General features: G+C 37.0%; 1 non-coding gene across 1 annotated transcript; it reads right to left on the minus strand.

The window, feature by feature from the left end:
• Positions 1-1,109: 1,109 nt before the first annotated feature.
• LOC128280293 (small nucleolar RNA R71) lies at positions 1,110-1,216 on the minus strand. Its single transcript, XR_008270473.1, has one exon. It is a non-coding gene; the product is annotated as a small nucleolar RNA R71 (small nucleolar RNA).
• Positions 1,217-12,767: the final 11,551 nt, after the last annotated feature.

Below are 12,767 nucleotides of genomic sequence, written 5' to 3' on the forward strand. Positions count from 1 at the left end.
GAGATAATAATATAACTTAGGGATCTCTACGGAACAAGTTGGATGAATAAATCGTCCGATTCAGAGTCAAATAACAAGTGAAGTCTAGGTGGATTTTTCCTTAGGTATTGTCTTAATCAATCGAGTTTTCCAAAAAATATTTTCCCCAAATTTATTTTCTGTGATTTCTTAGTTTAATTAATTAGTTAGATAAATAAAACCCTTTTATTTTTTGGCTAGATAATAAAAAGAAAGTTGATACTAGTACTTTTAGTTCCTTTGGGTTCGATAATCCGGTCTTGCTAAAGCTATACTACTGTTCGATAGGTACACTTATCTTCATCGTGATAATAGTTAGTTTCAAGAACGATTCATTATAAATATTTAAAACCTGTCACGAATATCACGTATCAAGTTTTTGGCGCCGTTGCCGAGGAACTAAGATACTAGTAACACTCGATTTTTATTACTTTAGCCATTTTACTTTTATTGCAATTTAAATTTTTATTTTATTTTCTAATTCTTCATTTATTTTCTTCTGACAAGTTTTTCTAGTTTATGACCAGAAGAAACCCGTCAGGACCACTACTTTTTGATAGTGAGATCGATCGCACAGTTCGCAGAAACCAAAGAGAAATAAGGCGAAGCTTAAGATACACAGAGAACGAGCAAGAGGACGATATTCAAACCACAGCCGAGGAGATGGCTAAAAACCAAGAAAATCCGCTACCTCCTGAGATTGCTGTTAATGAAAATCCTGCTCCACGCACTATGTATGATTATGCTAAACCTTCTTTAACAGGAACTGAATCGAGCATAGTTAGACCTATTGTAGCTACAAATACTTTTCAACTTAAACCTAACACAATTCAAATGATACATCAATTTGTTCAGTTTGATAGTTTGCAGGACGAAGATCCCAACGCGCACTTAGCAAACTTTTTAGAACTATGTGATACATTTAAAATTAATGGCGTTTCTAATGACGCCATTCGTCTTTAGTTATTCCCTTTTTCTTTGAGAAACAAAGCTAAACAGTGGTTGAATTCATTACCATGGGGTCAATCACTACTTGGGAACACATGACCAAAAAGTTTTTACTAAAATATTTTCCGCCGGCTAAAACGGCTAAATTACGTAATGATATCTCTTCTTTTGTGCAGATGGATTTAGAAACACTCTACGATTCATGGGAGAGATATAAGGACCTTTTGCGAAGATGCCCTCACCATGAGTTACCACTCTGGCTACAGGTTCAAACTTTTCATAATGGCATGAATCCTTCGACTCGACAAATGGTTGGCGCAGCTGCTGGCAGAACCATCAATAATAAAACACCTGAAGATACTTATGAGTTTATACAAGATATGTCACTGGATAACTATCAGTGGCAAGTCATGAGGACAAAGCCAACGAAAACAGTCGGTGTTTATAGCGTCGATTCGGTCACCATGCTCTCTAATCAGGTAGAACTCTTAAATAAGAAAATTGATGGTTTTCTTAATTCTTCATAGGTTCACCCAGTAATGCAGTGCGAAGAAAATGGAGGTGGATCGAGCAATTCAGAATACCCACCTTATGGCCACAACATGGAGTACAAGCAGTTAAATTACATGGGTAATAATCCTTGATCTCAAAAAAATCCTTATAGCAATACTTACAATGCAAGTTGGAGGAATCACCCAAATTTTTTATGGGGAGGCCAAGGAAATCAGAAACCACCACCCCCTCCAGGCTTTCAGCGGGAGAAAAAGCCAAACCTTGAGGAGATGCTAACCAAATTCATCTCGGTGTCAGAGACTTATTTTTAGAATACCGAGACGGCACTCAAAAATAAACAAGCATCAATCCAGGGGCTCAAAACTCAGATTGGACAGCTCGCCAAGTTGATTTCTGAACGACCACAAGGTAGCCTGCCAAGCAACACTGAATCTAACCCAAGGGAGCAACTCAATGCAATTTCCATTCAAGATGAGGAAGGGTTAGTGGTAAAGCCAAGGCCAGAACCGGTGGTAAGCGAAGGTAAGAATGAGGTAGGCCAAAATGAACAAAAATCGGTAAGTACAGAATATAAACCTCGTGTGTCATACCCCAATGCGACAAGGAAAGACCGCTCAGACGAACAATTTGGTAAATTCCTTAAACTTTTAAAGAAACTACATATTAACATACCGTTTATTGATGCACTTTCGCAGATGCCGAACGCAGTCAAATTTTTGAAGGAGCTTCTAGAAAATAAACAAAAGTTATATGAAAGGTCACATGTGGAGCTGAACGCGGTTTGCTCAGCCATTCTTCAGAATAAGCTACCCAACAAACTAAAAGATCCAGGGAGTTTTACGATTCCTTGTTTAATTGGTAGTTTAGATGTTAATAATGCGTTGGCTGGTCTAGGGGCTAGTATCAATGTTATGCCTTACAAATTTTTAAGCAACTAGGTTTAGGGAAACCCAAACAAACTAAGATGAGCATTCAATTAGCAGATAAAACTGTCAGATTTCCTAGGGGTATCATTGAAGACGTACTCATTAAAATTGACAAATTTATATTCCCAGTTGATTTTGTTGTTTTAGACATAGTAGAGGACAGTAATGTTCCTTTAATTTTGGGAAGGCCCTTTTTAGCAACTGCTAGAACAATTATTGACGTTGGTACAGGTGAACTCACACTTCATGTAGGAGACGAAACAATCAACCTTAAAGCTCACAACCCGAACAACACATCAAAAATTGAAGGTGATTGTACAAATTGTTCTACTAAGACTGATAATACAGTGCAACCTATTTTGCAGGAAATAAGTTCGAAGGACACATATCAGCCATGTTCAATCCACAACAAAGAATCTACCTGTGAAGAATGAAGGTTATGAATCGAGGAGTTAGATGAATGGTTGACATTTAAACCGAGAAAACACGATAAACCAAAACTACACCAGAACAAGCTCAATGCCTCACCAAATCAACTTCAAGTTGGAGACAATGTACTACTAGATGCAGCAGATCCTTGAATCGCCACTTCTGAACCGAATGAAGAAACCCCTCTTACGGTAACTAGCATTTTTCTATACAGTACGGTCGAGGTAAATCACCCCAAATTTGGCACGTTCAAGGTAAATAGTACTCGTCTTAAACCTTATGTTAATAAAATTTATAGTAGGGATGAGGAGTGTAAACTCTTCGATCCACCATGATCACACACTAGAGAGGTAAGTCGAGATTAGGCTATAAATAAACGCTTCTCGAGAGGCAACCCGAGCACTAACAATATTAATTTCTTTAAATTTTAGTTTTAAAATCTAACATACTAACCAAATCATTGATCACAGGCTTTTCAGAACCACACGGCCAGGTACACGGGCGTGCCGTAGGCCGTGCACATACCACGGGATGCAACACGGCCATGCGATACGGCCGTGTGAAAATAGGGCAAAAATTTCTTCCCCAACACGGGATGCGATAAGTAGCCACAGCCGTGTGACATGGCCGTGGGCGAAACTGCCAAAATAACACGGGCGTGGCCCACGGCCGTATGCCCTAATTTCTCTATAAACACCTATTATTTATTTTATTTTATTTTTTGAAATTATTTTTTTATTTTCTTTTAATACTATTTTATCCTGAGATTTTACAATTTCTATTCTTCGGCTATTTCATTATGAGTAATTATGCTTCAGTATACCTCTTAAAGAGTTCTTGATTTTATCACAGTCAGAAAGAGCTCCAAAGCTCATCCTCGCATAGGAACTAAAAACTCCACTGGGAAAGGTTCTCCACGACTGCCATGTCCTGCTCGACCACGACCATAGCTACCACCAGATATAATATTCTTTTGGCGCAGGACTTATGGACTAATGAACCTCTACCACCACCAAAGTACCCTCCTCCACTCTCACGCCGATTATCCTCCAAAACTCCAGTTCAAGGAATTCATTCATCATTCAGGAAGTTTCACTTCTCTCCCTATCTTATGATTATGAATCTATCTTTTTCATTATATCTATCTTTGTACATTGAGGGCAATATACATCTTAAGTGTGCGGGGGTCTTTTATATCATCATTAGAAATCCCTGAATTTTGTCTTTTTCTCATGTGAATAACTCATATCATTATTAGAATGAATTTTAATTAATTTATGATTTTTATTGATATGTCTTGAATTAAAACATAGGCATTTATGCATTGATTGTTTAAACTTTAAGACATTAGGGAATCAAGCATGATAAGTTGATTTTTGAAGAATTAAAAACTTTTAGGTTGTTTCCCTAAGTTTAGGTATTATCTTGAGTTGAAATTCACAAGTTTGGACATCAAAAAGTCATAATTTTTGTGAGATCTTGAGCCTTTAGAGCATATTTTATTTCTTTCATGCTCACTTTCACTATGAGTGCGTCAGTTTTGATTTGTTATTCTAGAACTTGCTTGATTATGCATGTCAAGACCACACCATTTGAGTTGATATGTCAAGATGATAAAGGCACTTAGGCTTAACCCACTCACTCCACAAAAAGTCTACCTTCATAATTAACCCTTAGTGAACACCTTTGAGTCTAACAAGCCATTAATTGATTTACCCTCAATATTAACCCATAAACCATTATTGTTGAAATCCCCTAATTTGATCCCTTTTTTTTGTCGTGATTTGATTTGAACCAATTGCTTAGCTATGTTTTGCTCTTCTGTGTAGCTGACTTGTTCTTTAAAACAAAAGTCATACTTACATATTAGTAGTAATTCGGTATTGTTGAGTCGCAGTATCTAAATTCCATCTTCTGAGAAGAAGCTCACTTGTACTCAATTGATGTTTAATTACTTTTTCTAGTTAGGCAATTTTTCAATTCAATCTCGATTCTAACCTTTTCTTTCAGCTTGTGACCACACTCCCTAACCAAAGCCACGTTACAACCCTTTAAAGACCTTTTGATTGATGTTTATATCAATATATAGTGGTAGAGATTTGATTTTCATGCAAGCATATGGTAATGACTTTTCATTATTGACTATTGAGTGCTTCATGTATTATCCTTAAACACCTCGAGTGATTTGAGTGAATCTTTAGTGAGGATGTGGAAATCTGTGATATTTTGAGTCGAAGGTAATTACTTAGATGAGGAGAGACACCTATGATTTCATGATAAAATACTCAACTTAGAATGTTTGAAACTTTGATGTTCTTTCAGTTGAATTTTCAATGTATGATTACCTATGGATTATTTTGAGATATTATCGATAGAAATTATAAGTTGAGAAGAATTTATTTTGATTATGAGTTGAGGATTTTGCTTGAGGACAAGCAAATGCTTAAGTGTGGGGGTATTTGATAAACCGTAATTTATACATATTTCTATCCCATGCTTAGCACATTTTATGGATGATTTTTCCTTAAAATTTGTGAATTCGATGCTCCTAATGCCTTTGTAACACCCCGTACCCGAGTCCGTTACCGGAGTCGAACACGAGGTGCACACCGACTTAACTTAATTATTTTTACAGTCCATTTAAAAATTTCCAGACAAGCTGGTTACTGCATCACTGTCGCCTTAAAAATCATATCTTGAGTTTCAAAACTAGAAAATCAGTTTCGTAATTTTTTCCTGAAACTAGACTCATATGTCCATCTACAGATTTTTTTCTAGAATTTTTGGTCAAGCCAATTAGTACAGTTTATTAGTTAAAGTCTCCCCTGTTCCAGGGTTCGACTACACTAGCCTTCATGCATTACGACTTGGATATCTCCCTGTACAGGGCTTCAATACTGATGCCTTTTGTTTCTATAGAAACTAGACTCAAAGAGGAATCTATACATATATGGCATGACTCCTAATTATCTCTGGTTAATTTATAATGAATTTCCAAAGTCGGAACAGGGAATCCAGAAACCGTTCTGGCCCTGTTTCACGAAAACCTAAATATCTCTTAACATACAACTCATATGACCGTTTCGTTTCTTCCATATGAAATTAGATTCATCAAGGTTCATTTACATAATTTATTCACTATTTAATTCCATTCCTGATATTTTTAGTGATTTTTCACATCCACATCACTGCTGCTGTCAGCATCTACTTTTGAGGTAGACTTTACCTATTTCATTATTTCCATGATTCAATTAGCCCTTTTTGCATACATAGCACAAAGTATGATCATGATTAACCATTCCAATGGCTAATCGTTTCCAAATATTTCCATACCTCTTAATGATCAACATACAAAACGATTATAGTACTATGCTAAAACGTATATAAGCCATTTTCGCATGGCTATCCAAATTTACACAAAATCCATGGGTACTGACCAACAACAAAAGGGTAGTCCTATACATGCCATTTCAAAGTTCAACCAAAATTGTACCAAAAGGGGCTTTGATAGTGTGGGAGACTTCGACTTCCAAAAATCCCGAGTCCGATGGTGACGAGCCAAAATCTATAAAACAGAGAAACAAAGAAACGGAGTAAGCAATTTATGCTTAGTAAGTTTTGAGCAAGGGATTCCAGCACAACAAAAGCATGGCATTCATATAGCTAAACGGATAATTTCATATGCACAAATTCTCAATATCATACTTACTTCACATTACCAACCCTTATGTTCATACACAAAAGATCAACTTAGCCGAAGGCCGGTAGCTAGTTTATCAACTGAGCGAATACTTATTTGTAAGGGCTCAACTAATTCAAAGCACATACGAAACATACCTCATTGTTGGGATTTCATAGGCGTATTAACTGAAATTTTTACAGCAAGTTCATTCATTCCCGAATCACGTACCTTTGGAGTTTAACCGGATATAGCTACTCGTTCAAATACCTTCGGGACATCGCCCGATTATAGTAGCTCGCACAAATGCCTTCGGGACTTATCCCAGATTTAGTAACTCGCACAAATGCCTTCGGATCTTAGTCCGGATTTAGTAACGCACAAATGCCTTCGGATCTTAGTCCGGATTTAGTAACTCGCACAATTGCCTTCGGATCTTAGTCCGGATTTAGTAACTTAGCACAGAGCCTTCGGGACTTAGCCCGGACATCATTCGAAGAACCATGCACACATATATCAATAAATCATGACACATCCATATTTCATTTTCATTACCAAAGCTCAACACAAGACACTTATCATATTTACAATTTCGGCTCAATAGCCACATACAAAGAGCATGATTTTGATTTACTTAAGACATAATTCAATCGAATCATAATTAAAGTTCCATTACTCGAAAACTTACCTCGGATGTTGTCGAACGATTTCGATGGCTATTCGACCACTTTTTCCTTCCCTTTATCGGATTTAGTTCCCCTTTGCTCTTGAGCTTAAATTGACAATTAAATTGATTTAATCATTTGAGTATCAAAAAGAGGAACTCAAGGTACTTAGCCCATATATATTCATTAGACATTAAAGTCACATATGTACAAAATCATGAATCTAACTCAACACAATAGTCCACACTCTCTTTAGCCGATTATCTAAGCCAAGAATAGGCATCAATATGCTTGCCTCTAACCGAATGCATGCACACCAATCCACCTCATGTGGCGAATATGCATGTCCATGTTGAGGCCAATTATACACTTAATACCACACATAAATGGCATACATTTTACTAACTAACGATTCCATATTGTAACTCAATACGCATCAATCATTTACTTCATAACCAAACATCATCATATGTAAATATATACCTTGAGATAGTATATATGTCATACCAATACATCATGTGCAAACATATATATATATATATATGCAAGAGCCGAATCACAAGTTGATTATAACCAAATATAAACATATATCCAAAACACAAATCTTACCTATCATGCACTAAGCATAAATCATGCTTATGGATATACCATGGCCGAATACATCACAACACCATACCATTTCAATTTTGGTCTTGGTTAAACAAAGAACTTAATGTCTCACTCAAAAATGCTAAAAAGAAAATCCAAGAGTCATCAATCCACCATCACATGTATCATTAACAAGCTTCATATTTAGCATGCAATGGCATTAACACAAAATCCACCTTGGTCGAATATCATCCCCATGACATAGCAAAGTTTTGAACCATGGGCTAATTAGAACTCAAGCTAGCAACTAAAAACATGCATGAATCTCATGGCACAACCTCAAACATACCTTAATCTAGATACAAGTATGGCCAAACCTCCTCCTAATCCTCTTCCAAACCAAACATGAAGCAAGAACTCCTCCCTTCTTCCTTAGAATTTTCGGCCCAAAGAAATGAAAAAGGATGAACAAATTTTTTTTTTCATTTTCTTCAACTCACGGCAATGGGGGGTAACACTCACACATTCTTTCTTTTTTTCTTTTCCATTTCTTTATTACCCATACTCATTAATTTATTTTTTCCTCCCATGATGCACCAACATAACATGTCTATGACATGTTTTGCCCATAATCCTTTGTCATGGCCGGCCACTAGCAATTAAAAAGGGGGAAATTGACATGCAAGTCCTCCCTTTTGATTACATGCACTATTAGATCCTTATAGATTAGCCTATCACATTTCAAAAGTGTCACACAAGTCCTATTGACTAAATTCACATGAAATTTACTAAATCGAAACTTAAAACTTTCACACATTCATAATCACATATTTTAGACAATAAATATTGTATTCAAATAATTCGGTGACTCGGTTTAGCGGTCCCGAAACCGCTTTCCTACTAGGGTCACTTTAGGGCTGTCACAGCCTTAATTTCATGTTTTATACTTAGGTAAGCATGGAAGAGTGCAAGAATGAGAAACGGGCCAAAAACGTAGAAAATGGGCCAACGTACGAAATCAACACGGCCTAGACTTCCTCACACAGGCATACCACATGACCGTGTCCCTTTGGCAAGGTCAAAGCACGATTTACATGAGTAGATCACACGCCCGTGCTCATTTAACAGCCTTGACCATGGCCTTAAGCAATCGCACACGGGCGCGTCCCTACCGAGCCCAAGTTTAGTCCAATTCGGAAAAAGGCCAATTTTGAGGGCTCTTAGGCATTCCAAAGCCTATTTAAACACCTGAGGAGGCACTTAGAGAGAGGACGCACAGGAGGAAGCAAGGAATTGCTCAAGGAAAGCCGATCGATCCATCTCAGAAGCCGGATTCACCATCAAGACTAAAGATCTCCTTTCAAATTCCCCCAAGAGTTTTGGGTTTTCTTATGTTTTGTTATTTTTATTCTTTTGAGTTGTGTTCTTTCATTAGTATGAACTAAAACCCCTAAATACATAAGGGAAATGAAACCTAAGACGGATCTTGTTATTATTATCTGAATTGTATGATAAATATTTGACTTGTTTTTAATTATGTGTTCTTAATTCTTGTTTTGATATTCCGGGATATTGATTCAAGTTAAGCTCTCATTAAGAGGAGGAATAAACCCTGTCTAAAAGGAAATTTTTCATAATTAAGCTGAGTTGGTTGCGTGCCTAGAGATAGGGTGATAAGATTTTTCCTGATTATGGTGAAACCTAATAAGGGGATCCATAGATCGAGTTAATGCAACCCTAGGGCGTTAATTAGAAAGATATTTCAATTATTCAATCTAGGGTTAGACGTTGTTATTCTTGAGAGATATAATAATATAACTTAGGGATCTCTACAGAACAAGTTGAATGAATAAATCGTCTGATTCAGAGTCAAATAGCAAGTGAAGTCTAGGTGGATTTTTCCTGAGGTATTGTCTTAATCAATCGAGTTTACCAAAAAGTATTTTCCCTAAATTTCTTTTCTGTGATTTCATAGTTTAATTAATTAGTTAGATAAACAAAACCCTTTTATTTTTTAGGCTAGCTAATAAAAAGAAAGTTGATACTAGTACTTTTAGTTCCTTTGGGTTCGATAATCCGATCTTGCTAAAGCTATACTACTGTTCGATAGGTACACTTGCCTTCATCGTGATAATAGTTAGTTTCAAGAATGATTCATTATAAATATTTAAAACCTATCACAATTATCACGTATCAGAACTCTTTAAGAAGATAGGTACATGCCTACATCTGTCAATTTTATGTTTCATTCAACTATGATTGAGCCTATAGTTCAATCGATGCTTGGAGAGCAACCTACTATGTATGACTAGTGAATGCCCTAGGGACTGGTGTTGCTGGCTATCTTTAGCTGAATGTTGGTACAATTCTACCTTCCAGTCAACTATACAAACGACCTTGTATGATGCCCTTTATGGTCAACCACCACCTTAACACTTACCTTATCTAGCAGGATCCTCCACTGTTCAATGTATTGATAAAAGGCTGTAACAGAGTTAAACAACAAGGAAACTTCTTCATTTTCACCTCAAGAGGGCCTAAGACAAGATGACGTAGTTTGCAGACCGTAAGAGGAGTTATAGAACTTTCCAAGTTGGTGACATGGTTTACCTTAAGCTCCAACCCTATCGACAACTTTCAGTTAGGAGGATCATGAACCAAGAACTCTGTCCCAAGTTTTTTGGTTCTTTTTTTTGTGGAGGCTAAAGTTGGAAAGGTAGCATTTAAGCTCCAATTGCCTCCAGGCACTCAAATCCACCCTACCTTTCATGTGTCTCAGCTTAAACGCCATGTTGGAAAGTAGCTAACTCAATTGACTCTGCCTCCAATAGGTTTTGATGGAGTTATACTTAAGGAACCAAGTTGTATCCTCGATAAATGCATGGTTTGAAGTTTTTTGGTCCTTTTATTATGGAGGCTAAAGTTGGAAAGGTAGCATATAAGCTTCAATTTCCACCAGGCACTCAAATCCACCCTACCTTCCATGTGTCTCAACTTAAACGCCATGTTGGGAAGTAGCTAACTCAATTGACTCTTCCTTAAATAAGTTTTGATGGAGCTATACTTAAGGAACCAAACTGTATCCTCGATAAATGCATGGTTCGAAGGGGCAACCAAGCTATCATGGAAGTGTTGATTGAATGGCCTAATGTAATAGGGCTAGAACTTTAGTCTCTCAATCAATGAAACTTTAAGTGATTCTATCGTTTTAAATACACCTAAGTCAACCTAACTCCCACAAGATAAGGATTCTCACAGAATTTCTCTAAGGCACCAATTTATATAGCAGAAACAACATAAGCCAAAAGAATATTCATAAGAATAGAATAGCCATAGAAAAATAATGCATGAGAGGTGTTTGAGTAAATGGACTCAATTTAGTATTCACTCTCAAAGAATACAAAACAATGGATGGTTTACAACTGAGGGAGAGGCTCTCTATTTACGGTTAAGCTCCCCAAATCCAATGGTCTAACTAAATGTATATCGACGGACGAGATGAAGCCTATCCTTACAATTAAGGGATTTACAAGATTTATGCAATCAAATTAAATCTAATTTTATCAAATATTATTCTCGTCAATCTTCCAAGATTAGTTTCCTTATTTACCAAGGTAGTTTAATTTTTCATATCTACTTCATTAGGCCACCCAGGCTTCAAATAGATAAGCTTCTCCATCAGTTATTTGAATCGAGCTAGTTCTTATGGGTTAAATAATCCTCATCTAACTAATAGACCTCCATGGGATGCATTTTATGCAATGGTCACAGGCTTTGCAACTTGCCCCATGACACTCTCCCCTATCCATTCTCACAACGCCATCGTTGCACTCTTGAAATAGCACTAACTTGATTTGCCTCAGAACTTACTCGACGCCTTAGCTCCTTTACAACTAGTCTCACTATTGGGTTGTCCCGACCCTTAAAACTTTTTCCTCGACTTCTATTGCTTTTTAGCTCGATCTGTTCCACTTATTTTCGGTACATCTCATTTGTAAGAGTCTACCACTCTTACCTGCCCACATTCTGACTTGCCTCAATTTGGATCCTTTTGATCCACACAAACAAATTTCAACACCATCACTTTGAACACCAAGTTATCCTTGAGTATTCTTGCTAACTCAGGTTTGTAAGCCTCTCAGCTTACCCTCTTCTAAACTCTGAAAGGGCTCCTATTTCTTTGCAAAGCCAACAAGTTAGAATGAAAAATACTACAAAAGTGTTTAAGATATACCTTACTCGTAGTATTTACTCGTCTCAACTATCTAGATAACATCATTAATTTTCCCTCGAAGTCCAATACATAACCCACCTCTCTTATAGGTGGTAGCTCCACTGATGACTCTACAGGCCTTATATCGGTTTCATGCCCCATTAGCATTTCCAAATGGGCTTCATTAGCAATCTAATTTACAAAGTCAATGTTTCTCCCATACGAAACATCCTCTGCTAGTTGGATTGCCAACAACACCTTGGTCCCAACCTTCATATCTCAATTCACCCATACAACAATTCGTGATAATGGACCATCAGTGATATAATTTTGATCGACCCAAGGAAAAAGAATCGCCTTAATCTTGTCAAGGAAGTTTAAGCCAAGCACGAAATTGTAATCATCTAACTCAATTACCTCAAAATCTTATTTGCCCTTCCATTCGTCGATTTGCAGCTCCAAGCCTCGAGCTACTCCTATAGTTGGGGCCTACTCTAAATTTATCGTATTGATCTTCCTATTCAATTTCCTGATCGAGAGACCATGTTTCTTCAAAAAAAAATTCGATATGAATAAGTTTGATGCGCTCGTATCAATAAGAGAACTTATTTTCTGACTTGCGATGTTGATGTCCACAAACATTAACCGTACCTCCTGACTATTCCTCTTCACATGAGTGAGTACCATTGGATTAAACTTCGACGTCTTCCTCTAATCAGGCTCTACTTCTTCCCCTTTACTGGTTGCAGATGGCTTAACTCACTCTAGAATGCTTTGCATCCTATGTG

Source organism: Gossypium arboreum, chromosome 8, assembly GCF_025698485.1.
Source record: "Gossypium arboreum isolate Shixiya-1 chromosome 8, ASM2569848v2, whole genome shotgun sequence".
Taxonomy (NCBI): Eukaryota; Viridiplantae; Streptophyta; class Magnoliopsida; order Malvales; family Malvaceae; genus Gossypium; species Gossypium arboreum.